This window comes from Chiloscyllium plagiosum, unplaced genomic scaffold (genome assembly GCF_037043375.1).
Source record: "Chiloscyllium plagiosum isolate Xiang-an unplaced genomic scaffold, Cpla_swu_hap1 HiC_scaffold_16, whole genome shotgun sequence".
Classification (NCBI taxonomy): domain Eukaryota; kingdom Metazoa; phylum Chordata; class Chondrichthyes; order Orectolobiformes; family Hemiscylliidae; genus Chiloscyllium; species Chiloscyllium plagiosum.
In genome coordinates this window covers 22533615-22551179 of record NW_028270154.1, presented here as the reverse complement: position 1 = coordinate 22551179, position 17565 = coordinate 22533615, and the positions used below count along the sequence as shown (strand labels likewise).

Genomic DNA, 17565 nt, shown 5'->3' with positions numbered 1-17565 from the left:
AATGACAGCTGGTCTCCAAGGATTAGATATTTCCTAATCAACCTGTTCAAATATGTTATTACACATCTCTAGGCTCGGTGAGATTTTAACACAGGCCTTCTGGCTTGGAGATACTACTGCACCACCAGAACACTTAGACACTAAGTGTTAAGATTAAGGAAAGATTAAACAAAAAGGGTTTTATTTGTTCAAATTTAGAAAATTAGGAGGTGATTTGTTCAAATGCTTTGAGATGTTAAAGAGAATCAAAAGGATAGGGAGAAATTATTTCCACAAGTTGGGAACACAACAATTCAAAAATTAGAGCCAGTCCTTTGAGAAATGGAATTCAGAATAGCTTATCATGAAATAGCTTATCATAATTTTGAACAAACAGATGTTGGATAACTTGGTAATTTAAAGCAGAGATTGATAACCTTTTTGTTAGCCAATGGTATAAACGAATATGGGCAAAGACAGTTGTCTGGAGTTAGCTTGTGCACCAGTCATGATCCTATTGAAGAATGGAAGAGACTTGAGAGACTCAATGGCTAACATTTGTTCTTATGTTCATCAATTGATCCACCACTTTAAATTTAGGTACAAGAAGAATGAAATACGAAGATAGATACTGCAGACTTGATGTAGTAGCACATTTTGCCTGGAGAGTTGACTTTGTGTGACATTGAGAGATCAGTTTATTTGAATAATTAGAACATGTTCCCTGAATGATTGCCTCAGGTGCAAGCAGCTACCTGATTGGAGCATCAGCAGAACATCCAGCAAATTAGCAGTTCTTAAAGGGCTGCTGCTTGGAGTGATGGAAAGCATCAGCAATCCACAAATTCATCAGGTGTTCCATGTGTTGTGATGGGATGTATGTGTACCTTTAAGGGAACACACTTAGGATGCTGTCCTTCACTATCACAGAGTAATGTGATGTAATAAACCCATGACTTTGTACTCAGTCTATAAAAACAGGTTATAGAAGCTAGACGCATGTACTCAGCTTCACAGTTGACATTGTCTGTAAATAGTCTTAATCTTCAAAATAACCCACATTATTATTTCAGCAGTCCTTGGTACATTCATGTTGATTGTAAGAGCATAATGTTAAGGATGACAGAAGACCGAAAATAGAAGACTGTCCTTTTAATGCCAGCTTTGAGATACTTCTGTTATGTACATGAAAGTTTGTCATTGGATATGAAAAACATTCTTGAAACAGGGTCAAATTGAAATACTTTGTTGAGAGTGAGTGAACGCCATTTCTTATATCACTGAGTCCTCAGAAGGCTTATCCAATTGATGCTACCCAGATTATCAATTTTCGATCGAAAACAGGATATATGGATTATTAGTTCATTCTCAACCTGATGCAGCCTCACTGAAACGATGTACAGGACAATCCGCTCTGAACTCTTTTGCATTTTATGCTGGCATTGTCTTAAAATTGCAGATCGTATCAGCAAAAATGAATACTTTAGATGCCATATGTAAATTTGGCATCTGCCCCCAAAGCACAGTGGAACACAAATGAGGGAGTAGTTGTAGACCACTCAGTTGCTCAAGTCTACTCCACCATTCAATAAAATCATTTCTGATCTGATTGCTCTGCATTGCCACCAACTGCCCATAACTGTTCAGCCCCTTGCTTAACAAGGACCAATCCACTTCTGCCTTAAAGACAGTAAAAGAGTCTACTTTCACACCACCTTTTGAGGAAGAGGTCTCCAAAGACTAACAACTCTCAGTGAGAAAATAAAATGCCAACATCTGTCTTAATATAGTTGAAGCATTGTTTTTTTTTAACCCTTAGTTCTAGATTGTCAAACTTAAGCTATTTGCATACCACATTTTAATCAATTCGCCCAAGGTGGTACAAGGGCTGAGCACTAGTTTGACACTGTACATACCTGTCAACACACAAACATCATAAATGGTGATACCCTGTTTTGAAAGAGATGCTTCACACACAATGGGACCACAAAGGTACCAGAGCATATTTAACAACTGACCAATGATTCATTTCATGAGAATCAAATTATGGAATAGATAGCTAGGGAAGGAATGAGAGAGAAACAGAGCTGGGAAGTTTAAGCTCAGAGATAATACCATATGATTTTATAAATACAAACATTGAGTATAAAAGCAAGGAAGTGATACTACACCTCAACAAATCATTGGTCAGTCAACATCGGGAGTACCTTATTTAAGGAAGAATGTTAAATCCCTGGAGAGAATGCAAAGGCGATTTACTGGAATCATACCAGGAGTGAACGATTTTAGATACAAGGCAAGATTAGAGGAATTGGCTCATACTCCTTGGAGCAGAGAAGATTAAGAGGTGACCTTGTTCAGGTGTTCAAAATTCTGAACAAATTTGACAGAGTAAAAAGGGATACTCTGTTTCCACTAGTGACCCGTTAGTCACTAGGGGTCATAATTTCAAGATTGTCAGCAAGAGAGCTAATATTGAGATGAGGAGAAACTCCTTTACTCAGACAGTTGTTAGGATTTGGAATGTGCTGCCTGGAAGAGCATTAGAGGAGGATTCCATTGGATGTTTCAAATGAGAGCTGAATATATATTTGTATTGGAATACTGCATGCAGTTCTGGTTTCCCTGCTACAAGAAGGATGCTATGAAACTTGAAAGGCTTCAGAAAAGATTTACAAGGATATTGCCAGGATTCGAGAATTTGAGCTACAGGGAGAGGCTGAGTAGACTGGGCTATTTTACCTGGAGTGTCAGAGGCCGAGGGGTGACCTTATAGAGGCTTATAAAATCATGAAGGGCATGGATAGGGTAAATAGACAATGCATTTTTCCAGGAGTTAGGGAGCCCAAAGCTAGAAGGTATAGGTTTAAGGCGAGAGGGGAAAGATTTAAAAGGGATCTAAGGATCAGCTTTTTCATTCAGATGATGGTGTGTGTATCGAATGAGCTACCAGAGGAAGTGGTGGAGGCTGGTACAATTACAAAATTTAAAAGGCATCTGGATAGGTATATGAATAGGAAGGGTTTGGGGGGTATGGGCCAAGTGCTGGCAAATGGGACTAGATTAATTTAGGATTTCCGGTTGATATGGATGAGTTGTCAAAGGGTCTGTTTCCGTGCTATATGTCTCTGTGAGTCTATGACTTTATTGTAACTGATTATGTTAGAGGGCTACAACGATAGGCCCATTCTCCAGCAGCAAATGGTAAGCTTTTTCAGGAGCTGGTACAGGCATGACAGGTCAAGTGGTCTCCTTCTATATTGTAAAATTCTATGAAACTATTTCCTGAATTAGCTTGTTCATTTTGTAATGCAGAACCTCATGTTGCACAGCACATGACAGCAACATCTATTTAAAGGGATTCCATGATTGTCCATATACTAACTATATTCTGCTTTTCTTTCTTCCAGTATGATGAATTAGTCTATAGCAATAGTATTATGGATACCCTTGGCTACTCCAGACTGTGTGAGTTATCAGCTTCACTGCGACCAAACTGTGGGCATCTGAAAGTAAAGATGAGGTGGAACTATGTAAAACACTAAGGCAGGGTAGAACTAATGCCAATTGGCCTTCACCACAGCAAAATTTTCTTCATGCAATTGATGTCTTCTTGTAATTCTTGTAAAACAAAAATTCAAAGCACAATGCAAGTTTTGGAGACAATACTCATTGAAGTGCATTCATGCAGACGCTTTGAGCCATTGAGTATGGAACAGTCTGTCTTGAGTCCACTGCTTTTGCTGTATGACTACTTCAAAGATGTGCTTGCCACCAGGATGCATGGACAGCTATCTGAAGCAGGGCCTTAGTGGCAGAAACCAAATTACACTTCTCTCATGCTGCAAATGAAGACCAGTGTGGTGGATGGTCTTATCCCCGGATTCAGTCTAGGAAGGGATCAATTGGCTTCACACACCTTAATGCACATCTATTCTCAAGCAGATACCTAAATTTGAGGAACTGCCTAACAACATGAGTGTTTCTTAATACTGCAACACTTTCCCCACACAGCCAATCTCCCCTTAAAGGATGATCCAAAGGAGGACCAGAAAACCATCACAGTATCATGTATGGCATCTGCAATTGCATGACATAATAGAAAACTGTGCATCTTTCAAAGGGTGCCTGCAACAGAAACCAAAAATCACACTTAACTCTCCCTCTGAAAATGCAGTAGAAATACCTGGTTTCAGCACTAAAATCCATACTGCTATGTCAAAATATTATGCATTCTTTTGGCAGGAATTTCAATGCAGTACTGAAGGAACACAGCAGCCTCAGCAGTGTCATTAAATAGATGCTTTGATCTGTTTCATTGAGAGTAGGACTGTTAAGCTTTGCCGAGAGCTAGCTGCGTTTGGTGTTACCAAACTTTCCAGTAATGGGACAGAACTTGGACAACAATCCAGAGTTCAGCTAAGAAAATGGCAGATAACCTTCATGACCTTTACAATATATTAGCATTTTCAGTTGGACATTTGGATTCTAAATTGGATAGAACCATGCATAGCTTTAAGATTGATTGACAGTTCCATATTGTGTGGCTTAAAGAAGGGAAGAGGTTAGTTTCAGTTTTGAGCTCTGTGAATGGTACTGGGGTACCTGGAAATGCATTTACATGAATTGAAATGAGACCTTGAAAAGAAAATCTTTTGCAGTGAATGATTCAGTGCTTTCGAAAAGGACAAGCATAGAAGAGAGGGGAAGTATTCACTATTGTCCAGTAAAAAGACACAGGAAATTGAAGACAGTTTTAACAAGAAACAGTTTTTAATTAGAAAGAGAGATTCAAGTAAAGAATGAATGAATGAGCACACTTCTTTCAGATAAAGAGTGATTTAGGGAGAAAAAGCCTGTAAGAGCAACAGTACTGTTTAGAAATCTGCAGAAGTCATGGTAGACAAAAATAAGTCCTAAAGGGTTTAATGTCAGGAAGAAAAAGCTCTAAGAACAGAAGACTGTAGAAGGAATCCATATTCAGAAAGAAGAGAGTTGTGCTAGTAATCTATGCAAGCATCTCATGAAAAGATAGTAAATGAGGAAGATCACATTGAGTGAATGCAGAAGCTTGCTAGAGAGAAACCAAAGTACAGCTGTTCCACTGAATAACAAAGTTTACGTTAGAAACCTGGGTGATACTTCACTGAAATCTATAAAGTTATAAACAAATGCATATTGATGGAAACGCTCAGCTGGTCTGGCAGCATCCGTAGAGAGAAATCAGAGTTAATGTTTCAGATCCAGTGACCCTTTTTCAGAACAGAGATTTTCTAGCAAGTTCTGTTTTTGTTTCTGATTTCCAACATCCTCAGTTCTTTTGATTTTTTTTCTGTATAGTTGTAACTGAATGTAAAAGGTTTGAAGGGAGAAAGTGAGGATTGCAGATGCTGGAGGTCAGAGTTGAGAGTGTTTTGCTGGGAAAGCACAGCAGGTCAGGCAGCATCTGAGGACCAGGAGAATTGAGGTTTCGGGCATAAGCCCTTCGTCAGGAACGGTGATGAAGGGCTTTTGCCTGAAACGTCAACTCGCCTGCTCCTTGGATGCTGCTTGACTTGCTGTGCTTTTCCAGCACCACACTCTCAACACTGAAAGGGTTTGAAGCTTCGTTTCAGATGTTTATAATAAGACCACTTCAATTTGTTCTTGCATGGGATAAAGTCATTTGCATTTCTTTCCTTTTGTGTACAATAAACTTTAATGCTTTTTTGAAAGTACTTCAGCAGCCTCAATACTCACTGATTAATCACCAGGGTAACCAAATTGCAAAACTAAAATGTAAGGTCTATCAAGCCAATTTTCATTTTTCCAGTGTTAGACTTGATAGTGATCATAACAGAAGCAAAGATCAGTAAACGTGGCACACAAGAGAAAGTCCAGTTTTTCTCCTGTTTACATTCAATGAAACCATTATTGTTGAGTCCAATATTATGCATTCTACCTCTGTTTTAAACAGTGAAAATGCATATTTACCAGAAAAAATGTTTTCCAATGTCACTTGTTAGTTTACTCAATCATGAACATATGTTAAGATACATTTTCATGCTCCATAGGTGAACTCCACTGAGTGGAAAGCTAGTTAAAGTTGAATTTCTCTCAGGTACTAATTGCTGCTCACTGACCTCACACGATGAATAGTCATTTCCTGAGGAGAAAGTACTTCTCAAAATTTCAAAACCTACATTTCTGCAGGGAAAAAAAAATCCATTCTTTGGACAAGCTGCCTAACCTTGTCAACCCAACAGTAATTATTTGTGATTCGAATTTTTTCAAGCCTTCACTCCCTATTGGCTTCAACTAACATTTTGACAAAGGAAACAGAAAACCCTTTATATTTTTGATGTAAAGTCATGCTGCAACAAAGCCTTAGCGATTAATTATGATAAGCCAGGGGTTGCTTGGAAAAATCAAAGAATTCAGACTGGGCGACATCAGCAGCAAAGCTAATGGGCTCTCTCTGCAGGTTTAAGCAATGCCACAAACAGCATTACAAAGCTTTGGAGTAAGTACTGCACGTCAAAGCAAACGAGTTGACATGAGAGCTACTTACCATTTGTACACTAAGATGGGCTTTTTGTTTGAAAGATCTACATTATTAATTCTCAATGGATACCTGGGCAACTTATCACCAATTCCTCCATCACGGAGCCAGAGTGTCCCAATCTTATACATTAACTCCACTTCTACAAACATTTATCTACCTCTGTTTACAGATGCCAATACAGTAATTGATACTGAGCTGCATAAACTGCATACACCATCGTACCTTTGTTAAATTTTCTCCAGTTACAAAATTGTATATGCTTCTCAAGTCCATTATTTCATAAAAAACTTCACTAAATTACCTCAAAATCTTTTCTGGTCTACTAAATGAAGCTCTAAACTCCAATGTTCACTTTTCGTCACAACTATCACTTTTCCTTACTGATAATTTAGCAATTCTTCACCAAATCTTTTCAATGACTCCATTTTTTAAAAATTAGGCCACTCAGATTTCCATACTTACTAGACTGTGATTTGACCAAAGTTGTACTCAATAACACTTCTTCGTTTTGTGTTCAATGTGCTTATATAGGAAACTCCAGAAAATCATTTGCCTTTTGAAAACTTTTCTGTGTACACTCTTTAAAAACAAATCTTTTGCAAGGAATTTTAAATTAACTTGGTTGGGAAAGGGAATGGTTGGGTGTTCCACTCTCAGTTTTACAGCCCTTCTATTTTACTTTCCATTGAAATTAATTGGATAGAGTGTAAAATAGGGACTGAATCTAACTGCTTAATTTCTTACAGGATTGAGAAACTAAAGTTCTGTACTGTGTATTTGCACTGTTTGGAACCTGTTGCCCTTCCACATTCTGAAAAATATGTTTGTGGTGAACTTCATTTCAGTGTTCCTTCTCCCAAATGTACTGCATCACATGTCTTTGTATTGAACTGCATCTGTTGTTTATCTGCACACTCCATTAACCTGTTTGTGCATCTGTGGAACCTTCTACAGTGTTTTCAACAGTTTGACATGCTTTCCAATTTAGCATTCTCAACAAACCACAGTTTGCTCCAAATGCACTTCATCAGCCTCCATGATGTACAGTCTAGCATTTGAGGAACAAATACAAGTTAAATCATAGATCACCAGTGAGGAAGTAACCAAAGTGATTACCGAGGAAGAGTTGAACAGTGCTGACTAGAGTTGCCGAAGTGTCCTGTGTTACTTCGTTATTGTGTGTTTTTGATCACAGAGAAGATAAAAAGCAACATATGAGGAAGTTGTACCCATTCCTTCTCCTTGTAAAGCCAGCCACAATTGCACACAGTTGTGGAGTTACAGTCACTTAATTTGCAGGAACAACATATCACAACAAGTAGCATCAGCACTATGTTCAAGGTAGACCTCTTACATATATTTGTGGGTGGCACAGTGGCACAGTGGTTAGCACTGCTGCCTCACAGCGCCAGAGACCTGGGTTCAATTCCCACCTCAGGCAACTGTCTGTGTGGAGTTTGCACATTCTCCCCGTGTCTGCGTGGGCTTGTCCGGGTGCTCTGGTTTCCTCCACAATCCAAAAATGTACAGGTTAGTTGAATTGGCCATGCTAAGTTGCCTGTACTGTTAGGGGTAAATGTAGGGGAATAGATCTGGGTGGGTTGGTGTGGGCTTGTTGGGCTGAAGGGCCCATTTCCACATTGTAAGTAATCTAATATAGAGAGTTACAACATCTAGAAAATCCCATCAGGAATTATATACTGATCAAATATTATAGTTCAGGTGAAATTAAGTCCATCTTTAGAGCATTGTGCACATCGACAACTTATAAGGATGCAGTAACTTTAATCTATTAAAATATACCACGGCAATTCACAAGAGCCATATTAGATTTTTAGATTAGATTACATTACAGTGTGGAAACAGGCCCTTCAGCCCAACAAGTCCACACCGACCCGCCGAAGCGTAACCCACCCATACCCCTACATTTATCCCTTACCTAACACTACGGGCAATTTAGCACGGCCAATTCACCTGACCCTGCACATCTTTGGACTGTGGGAGGAAACCGGAGCACCCGGAGGAAACCCACACAGCCACGGGGAGAACGTGCAAATTCCACACAGTCAGTCGCCTGAGGCGGGAATTGAACCCTGGTCTCTGGCGCTGTGAGGCAGCAGTGCTAACCACTGTGCCACCGTGCCGCCCATAAATAAAACAAAGTATGACACTGAACTATATTGGAGATGTTTGATCAGATGACCAAAGCTAAAAGAGTTAGGTTTTATGGAGTATCTCAAAAATGAGATGAAGCAGAGAGACATAGAAGCAGAGGAAAGATATTTCAGTTCTTGGAATTTAGCCAACTGAAGGTACGGCCACCAGTAATGTTACAGAGGGTCCCTGATTTACAAATGTCTGACATACAAATGTTTGTACTTCCAACCATGATCTCATACAGGTGTGGGATTTTAAAGATTCGATTTATGAACTTCCTCTACTTCCAAACTGCTCCTTTTTTGTCCTGCATTGTATTCTGTCTTGCATACAATCAAGTTGTTAACATATCCTCAAGAATAAATTGCATTCAGAACCCGGGGACTGCTCATACTATCAAAATCAGAGCTACGCATGAGGCTAGAATGAAAGAAGCACAGCTAGCTCAGAGGGTTGTCCAGTTTGAGGACATTTCACAGAAAGGGAGGAAAGAGGCTTTGGAAAGATTTGAAAACTAGGAGAATTTTAATACCAGGGCATTACTTAACTGTGAACTAATGTTGGTCAACAGGGAATAAGGGAACAGGACTGAGCGCAATATAGACACAGGATCTTGGATGACCTCAAATAAACCAAGTTTGGTATATGGGAAGCCAATTAACCAGGAATGTTAAAGAGTCAAAGCTAGAGGTCCTGAAGGAATAAATTAAGGATTCATGAACAGATGACCAGAGACAGGGTTGAAGTCAAGTGATGTTTTACAGAGGTTGAAAGAGGTGGTAGCGCAAATATGGTGCCAGAAGTTCTTCTCAGGATCACATGCGACACTTATGAAAATGAACGGATTGGCTTTATCGCAGACTATTGTCAGAGAGAGGGATTAAATCAATAAATATGGAATCAAGTTTGGAACATACACTAAAAACGGTATTTTCAGTCCTCAAGGTTTAATTAGAAGAAACTTCTGCTCATCCAGGAATGGCCACCAAAGTCAATATTAGAGAGTGCATTAAATTTTGCACTTTTACTGTTACAAATAAACTAAAAAAGCAACAAAGACTAAAGACTATTGAGTAGACAACTAATAATTACAGAAGAGATATTCCCTCTTTGCCTTTTAACATGATTGAAAACCTTATGCCTCAGTTAGATTTTACACCAGCTCTCCACAGAATAACATTCTTCTCACGAAGCAATACAACATCACTTCACATGGATTCTCCCCATTTGATAGTTATACCATCAATGATGGTAAGATGCTTCTTTCAGTTTCCGGAGAAGTCCCAAACCAAATGCCAGCAGTAAGGTCCAGTCTGCCTAATTGTCTCCCCAAATCCCCAAAGTCAAATGTTGATGAGAACAGCAACAGTCAGCTCCCATTTTTTTTAAAAAATGCTTATTTTCATTGCTGTATTCTCAAGATATACCACACTGCTTCTGTCTTTGTAATTCTGAGTAGATCACTTCCTACCAAGTTGTTAAAATATCTTCATAGCTGCTTTAATATCCCAATATCTGTGCTTAAGTTCCTGTCTCATTACAATCTTGGAGATAATTCATCTATTTGATAATTGCTATTAAAATCAGTTCTCTGGCAGTGGGTAATATATTGGTGTTGCAAAAGAAAAGATTTTAAATGCATCACAGCAATGGTCCATACCATGATCTCTTGCTTGTAGATATGCTGTTGTGATGAGCCACTGACTGAAGACATGTCAACAGTCTACAGAAAATGAAATACCTTCACATCACCCACCAGCACCTTCTCGTGTCAAAGTGTACAGAATTATTGGCAGCTGAAGCAATAATGGTGCAAAATATAGAAAGCCGACAGAAAAAGAGGAGGAAAAGCTCCTCAATTAAATTACTACAGTATAATCATTCTTAGCAATCAATTTTTCTCTACATAGGAATCATCTAAAGTCTTTTATCACAAGACAGCCTTTAATTCCCAGGTATTCCATATTATATATGTAAATTCTGAATCAATTAGGTTACCAACTATAAACTCCTTGCCAGATATCAATTTATTCTGTTAATAACAGCAATTCATCCCCAAGGCTCTCAACTCCCATGTGTGGTAACATTTAGCAGCCAAAGAAGCTCATTTAATACCTCTAATAATCTCCAAACATTTTGAACTCAGTTAGATAGTCTGGATCTTTGATCATCTAATAATAGAACAGAATCTCCGTGAGGATGAACAATGAAGGAGTTAGAAAATTAAATGGGAAACTTTGAGCCTGGAATTTATAAAAGCATTGTTTAATTTTATTCTTGCTGACACTTGTGATGAAAGAGCTACTTTGACTTGCAGACTTTTCGGGTTGGCAATTGAAGACACAAATTTAGGCCAAAGAGGTCACTCGAGAGGATAGTTAGTGCTTTATTTACTTCTCAGGGTTCTGAATTCCATCTTAAAATTGGGAACATTTCTTTTAGACAGCGGATAGTAGGCCTTTTGCAAACGTAAGTTTGCATTACCACCTCTGTCTTGAGACAAGTTACTGTTCTGTTAAATGAGGCAAATAATTTGAAAATTTGCCTCAAATAGTTCAAAATTGAAGAAGAATAGAATGAAAGATACACAGTTTTGACAGTGTGGATGTAAAGAAACTATTTCCTCTTGTGGGTAATAAAGTCACTTGAGGTTGTCAATATTAGTTTGCCACTTAGAAATCCAATAGGGAATTCATTGGAAACTTTTTCACTCATTGAGTGGTAGGAATGTGGAACTCATTACCACAAGGAGTGGTTAACAGTACAAATCCATTTAACAGGAAACTAAATAATCACATGGGTAAGAAAGAAGTAGAAAAGAATGATAATAGCTTCAAAAGAAGTTTAAACATGAGCTGGTGGGGCTGAATGGCCTATTTCTGCACCTTGTATCATTTTCAATCTTGCTCAATTTGCCTTGGATTTCCCAAGGTAACTGCTCCATTCTGATTTTGGTTTATTTAACATCAACTTTAATTGTTTCACCATTGAGAATCCTTGCTGTCAGCTACCTCGGGCCTTTGTGTTCAACTCTCTATGTATCTACCTTCCATTTCTCCTTTCAGGCACTCAGTAAAATCTACCTCTTTGAGCAATCTTTTGGTCATCTAGCTAATATCTTCTTTGGGTGGCATGGTGACACAGTAGTTAGCACTGCCAACTCATAGCACCAGGGACCTAGGTTCGATTCCAACCTTGGGCATCTGGCTGTGCGGAGTTTGCACATTCTCCCTGTGTCTGCATGGCTTTCCTCTGGGTGTTCCAGTTTCCTCCCACAGTCCAAAGATGTACAGTTAGGTGGATTGGGTAAAAGCAATGACTGCAGATGCTGGAAACCAGATTCTGGATTAGAGGTGCTGGAAAAGCACAGCAGTTCAGGCAGCATCCGAGCAGTAAAATCGACGTTTCAGGCAAAAGCCCTTCATCAGAAATGCAGGCAGAGTGCTTGAAGGGTGGAGAGATAAATGAGAGGAGGGTGGGGGTGGGGAGAAAGTACCATAGCGTACAATAGATGAGTGGGGGAGGAGATGAAGGTGATAGGTCAGGGAGGAGGGTGGAGTGGATAGGTGGAAAAGAAGAGCTTCAGGGCAGAGGAAATGACCTGGGAGTTGCAGTGGGAGAGGGACTCCCTGAGATTCTTGTAGAGAGAGGAGGAAAACTTCTTCAAGGCAGGCATCCTTGCAAGAGGATTCGCAGTAGGGTTAAAATCAACTAGGTAAATGCAACGACTGCAGATGCTGGAAACCAGATTCTGGATCAGAGGTGCTGGAAAAGCACGGCAGTTCAGGAAGCATCCGAGGAGCAGTAGTTAGGTGGATTGGCCATGCTAAATTGCCCATTGTGTCTAGGGATGTGTTGGTTGGGTGGATTAGTCACTGGAAATGCAGGGTTACAGGGATAGGATAGAGGGTGGGTATGGGTGCGATGCTCTGTGGAGGGTAGGTGAGGACCTGATGGGTCAAATGGCCTGCTTCCACACTGTAGGGATTCTATGATTCAATTCTATGCTTCTTCTGGGGCTAAGAGAAAAAAAATGTTGCAGAGCACTTCTGGCAAAACACTGAGCTGAGTTATGATATTGAAAAGGTACTACATAATGAACTGTAAAATTAGACTGACTGATTTGTCCAAATCACCTGGGAAATTTCAATGATGGGAGTTGGATGGATTGGGCAAGGTGAAATGACACTGATCAGAGAAAACTTGCTCCCTTAAGTAGAATCAACAGGATCAATGAAAAATTGCTCCTTACTGGTGTTTCGATCAACAAAAATAAAACAAAGATTGAAGGAGTAATAAGCAGTTATGAAAGTAAATGGTGGCTGTGGGAGATTTGTAGGGGACCAGTGACAGGTCGGAGCAGCCTTTTGCACGGCCAATGGGCATTGTCACCAGACTTACGTGCCGTGCTTGAGGCTGGGTTGTCTGTCTGTGGGTGTAGGAGCCCCATTAGCTGGAAAGGCTTCTGACTGAATCCAGGGTTGTGCAGGGACCTTTGCAAGGGTGGAAGGAGGTGCTGGATAAAGGGATGGAAGTGAAGAAGAAGGATGCAGAAGGAACAAAGTTAAAGGAACTCCAGCGAAGAGACGGGGAGACAGCAGCAAGAGAGTGGTGAGGTGTGGATAGTTGGAGGGTCCAAAGAAGGACTGGTTCATAGAATCCCTGCAGTGCGGAATGTCACCATTCAGCCCATCAAGACTGCATTGACTCTCCCAAGAGCATCCCACCCAGACCCAGCCCATCATCTCATATTTATCATGACTAATTCACCTAGACTGCACATCCTTCAATACTACAGACAATTTCACCATCATCGATTCACATAATCTGCACATATTTAGATTTTGATTACTTACAGTGTGGAAACAGGCCCTTCGGCCCAACAAGTCCACACCGACCCTCCGAAGAGCAACCCACCCAGACCCATTCTCCTACATTTACCCGTTCACCTAACACTACGGGCAATTTAGCATGGCCAATTCACCTAACCTGCACATTTTGGATTGTGGGAGGAAACTGGAGCACCCGGAGGAAACCCACGTAGACATGGGGAGAATGTGCAAATTGAGGCGGGAATTGTACCTGGGTCTCTGGCGCTGCGAGGCAGCAGTGCTAACCACTATGCCACCGTGCCGCCCATGACGTTGGGGGTCGGATGGGGTGGGTTGAGTGGAGAAGGAGGCTGCAGTAGGGAAGGAGGTGGCAGCAACATGGATTAGACAGAATCTGTCAGGTTTGGGGACAGTGAAGGGAAACTTCGTGTGTGTGTGCATGTGCGTCTGTGTGTCTGTGTCTGTGCATGAGTGTGTGTGGGTCTGTGTCTGTGCGTGAGTGTGTGTGTGTGTGTTATGGGCGGCAGGGTTGGTGGTGGGGGAAATGGAGTGGTGATGGTGGGCAGGGGCAGTTAACTGCCACTCAGGAAAACTTACCATCATTCAGAAAATGAATTCCTTGCAAACGAATGTGATATCTCTCTCTTTGGGCAGCAAATGTTCAAGAGCTATCATTTTATGAGAAAAGGATAATTTCTGTCTCTAATTTGAATTTGGTTTTGAACCAATTTAATTGTTGCAGTGTCTAGGATATTAATACTTTCCTTATGTGGTATGGCTTTAGGTTTAATGGAAATTTGATCATAATTGAGGATATTAAAGTATCCCTCTCATTCTGTTTCTGAGCTGGTTCAAACATCCTCCGCAACCACATGATACAGAAGGAATTGTTAAATCACCTAATAAATGAGTTTGTGAGAATGAAAAAGTAGCCCCCAGAATCAACAGGGAGCCTTCAGAAAACGTTAAGAGTAGCCCTTGAAGCAAAATTGCTTTGACCCCACCATACAAGTGAAAAATGTTGTTCTTGATTGTCCATTTGTAGAATTTTATGCAGCAATGAAAGGGTTCCATTCATTTGATTTTTACACACAGATGTTGCCCAAAAGGATTGGTTTTCATTCTGCAATAATCTCCTCTGCTTATTTTGCATTCCCACCAACTGAACATGAAGGAGTATTTTTGTTTTTGCAGCCAGTGTTTTGCCACAATCTTACCACATGTTACGATAAGCTTTACATGAGGCATTATACAAGGCTGTAGTTAAACACTCAGCAATTAATTTCTCCTCAAACAAATTCTCTCATGAGACTTTGTTAGTAACTAATGAAATTGGGAGAGCAACAAAATGCTGAACTCAAAATGTAAACCAATTATTCTCTTCAATGTAAAAAACATTTGGAGCTGGTAGAGAGTTAACTCATCTGAAGGAGGTTAAATCAGCACCTCGAGTTTAATTTGACTGGAAGGTTTTAGGACATGATTTCTGCCTCAGCAGCTCAAAGACTATGTTACGCAATTTTTTCTTGGTCAAATTTCATCCCTGTGTATAATAGGAGGTCTATTCTTCTCAGCAGACTCGAAGATACTCTTGATCCATTGCACGGGTGCATTAATAGCAAAGTCAAATGAATAACAAATGAATATTGGGAAGTTTCCATCACTGATTTTTTTTTAAATATCAGTTTATTTCCAAGCAGCAAAACAAAAATCAACCTCAGTATACTGCATTATGAATGTTCATCATGATATAGACAAGCATTTAATCTTTCATTGTATATAATGGAAGACTTTAGTGTTGCTTATTTACCAGGCACCTAATTGATCAAATCTGTTATGACTTGGGTTAGTGTTTTCAATCTGAAGATACTTTACAGTCTAACCTCCCCACAGTTCTGAGTTTTGGAACATTTCTATATATCAAGGAATAAACCGAAACAATCCACAATTCCAGAGACAGAAATTAAAATGGAACATTTCTTGTATATACAAAATATAAATGCAAGCACCATTCTGCAGTCTCCTCTCCATGATATTATTGGTTTCCTACCAATTACATTTGCCCTTCAAACTATTAATAAAGTAAAGAGAGATTTTCTTCACATTTTTAAATTGCAGTACTTACAGCAAAGTCAAACTGCTGCGTGTTTCAAATGTTTCGTTTACAAATGCTTCGGAGACCTGAATGAGAAAGAAAAGTTTCAGCTTAACACATTGTAAAGGAAAGGTCAGGTCATCAATATTAACCAGTACATCTAATACCAGAAGCAGGTGGTGTGGTTTCTACTCCTCACCAAAGTGGAGGTCTCTGCTCAGGAAGCTGCCAAACAATTTAAATGATGACCCAAACAATTCCAGTGAGTAGAATTGCCCTGAACTAGGAGTACAAGCAGTTCTCAGATTCTAAGCCCTCGAGTCCAGGAGCAGGTAAATATAGGCAACCCAGAGTTGAGGCGGGGGAAAAGATTAGATTTTTAGATTAGATTACATTACAGTGTGGAAACAGGCCCTTCGGCCCAACAAGTCCACACCGACCCGCCGAAGCGAACCCACCCATACCCCTACCCCTACATTTACCCCTTACCTAACACTACGGGCAATTTAGCATGGCCAATTCACCTGGCCCTGCACATCTTTGGACTGTGGGAGGAAACCGGAGCACCCGGAGGAAACCCACGCAGACACGGGGAGAACATGCAAACTCCACACAGTCAGTCGCCTGAGGCGGGAATTGAACCCGGGTCTCTGGCGCTGCGAGGCAACAGTGCTAACCACTGTGCCACCGTGCCGCCCACGGTGATAAAGGTTTTCAAAATCATGGGCAGGCTGAAAAGTGGAGAAAGGGAGAATGTGTTTCCACTCATAAAAAAGACCGTGAAGACATACATATAAAGTGACATGCAAATGGAGCAAGGGTAACTAAGGAAAACGTTTTCTTCACACAGTGAATACTGAGGACGTGGAATGCATGGTTGGGAGTGTGGTGGAGGCAGGGTCAATTAAACCACTCAGGAGGGCATTGGATGATTATTTGGCTGCAAATATAGGGAGAAGACAGGAGATCATCACTAGGTAATCGAATAACTGCACCATGGTGGGCTGAATGGCCTTCTTCTGTGCCATAACAATTCTGTGAGTCTGTGAAGACACCGGGGCAGGGAGGGGGGGTGGGGGGGGGGGGGGGGGGGGGGTTGCGGTGGAGGCCTTTACAAAGAGGTCAGATGGAGAGGATGCATATGCTAATGCTAGACCTGAGGGTGGGAGCATCTAATGTATAATACAGGGTCAAGGGGAGTTGTTGCAGGAAAGTGCAATCCTTAAAAGGAAGTGCCACACTCCCCCTGCTGCTTTGATTGACTTATCAGAGGATTGTTAAAAGCTGTGAAAAGGACCTTTATAGAGCTTTTCACAAAGGAAATGAAAATAAAACAATTCCCCTAGAAGCTTGTTACTGCGATGAACAGAAATACACCAATCAATTTAACATGAACTCACAGGGAACTTGTCAAATTGATCACTCCTTCATCAGAGCAGATTCAGATGCAGAGCACAGCGGCATGAATTCTACCGCAACAATTATGATTTCCAAATCATAAGGGCAACCCTCTGTTACCGAGCCTGACATTTCCATTTCCCAAATCAGCCAACACAGTGGCTTTACTGAGAGAGACGATTGATTGACCATCAAAATGGTGCTGTTTTTATGCTGGTCGTCTGCCACCCAAAACTAGGTCAATTCATATGGCTGCTTACAACTATTAGTGAAATGATGTTTTCAAAGTTATTAGTTTAGACCAACCAAGGTGAAAGGTCAGTGTATTAATTACTTTTGCTCCACAGTTCTGTGATGTAATTTAATATATTTTTTTAAAATACATCCAATTTCAGACAATGAAAGCTGAATGATTACTAATGCAAATATAGCTTTGAAACAAAATGATCATTATTAATAAGGGCAGAGCATGCCACCTATTACAATAATAAATGGCCAAGTTTTGACAGAATATTATTTTCACAGGATTTTGGTTGTCACATCTCAACCAGAGTTTGCTG

At 40.3% G+C, this 17565-nt stretch overlaps 1 protein-coding gene across 13 annotated transcripts in view; it reads right to left on the bottom strand.

Moving 5' to 3' along the window:
* The window catches only part of LOC122556528 (teneurin-2-like), a 2772576-nt gene that overhangs the window by 2554289 nt on the left and 200722 nt on the right, over window positions 1-17565 (bottom strand). For all 13 annotated transcript variants that reach the window (XM_087995212.1, XM_087995211.1, XM_087995218.1 and 10 more), the window contains exon 4: window positions 15638-15693. The gene's annotated coding sequence lies outside the window, so the exon portion shown is untranslated. The remainder of the gene's footprint in view (window positions 1-15637; window positions 15694-17565) is intronic.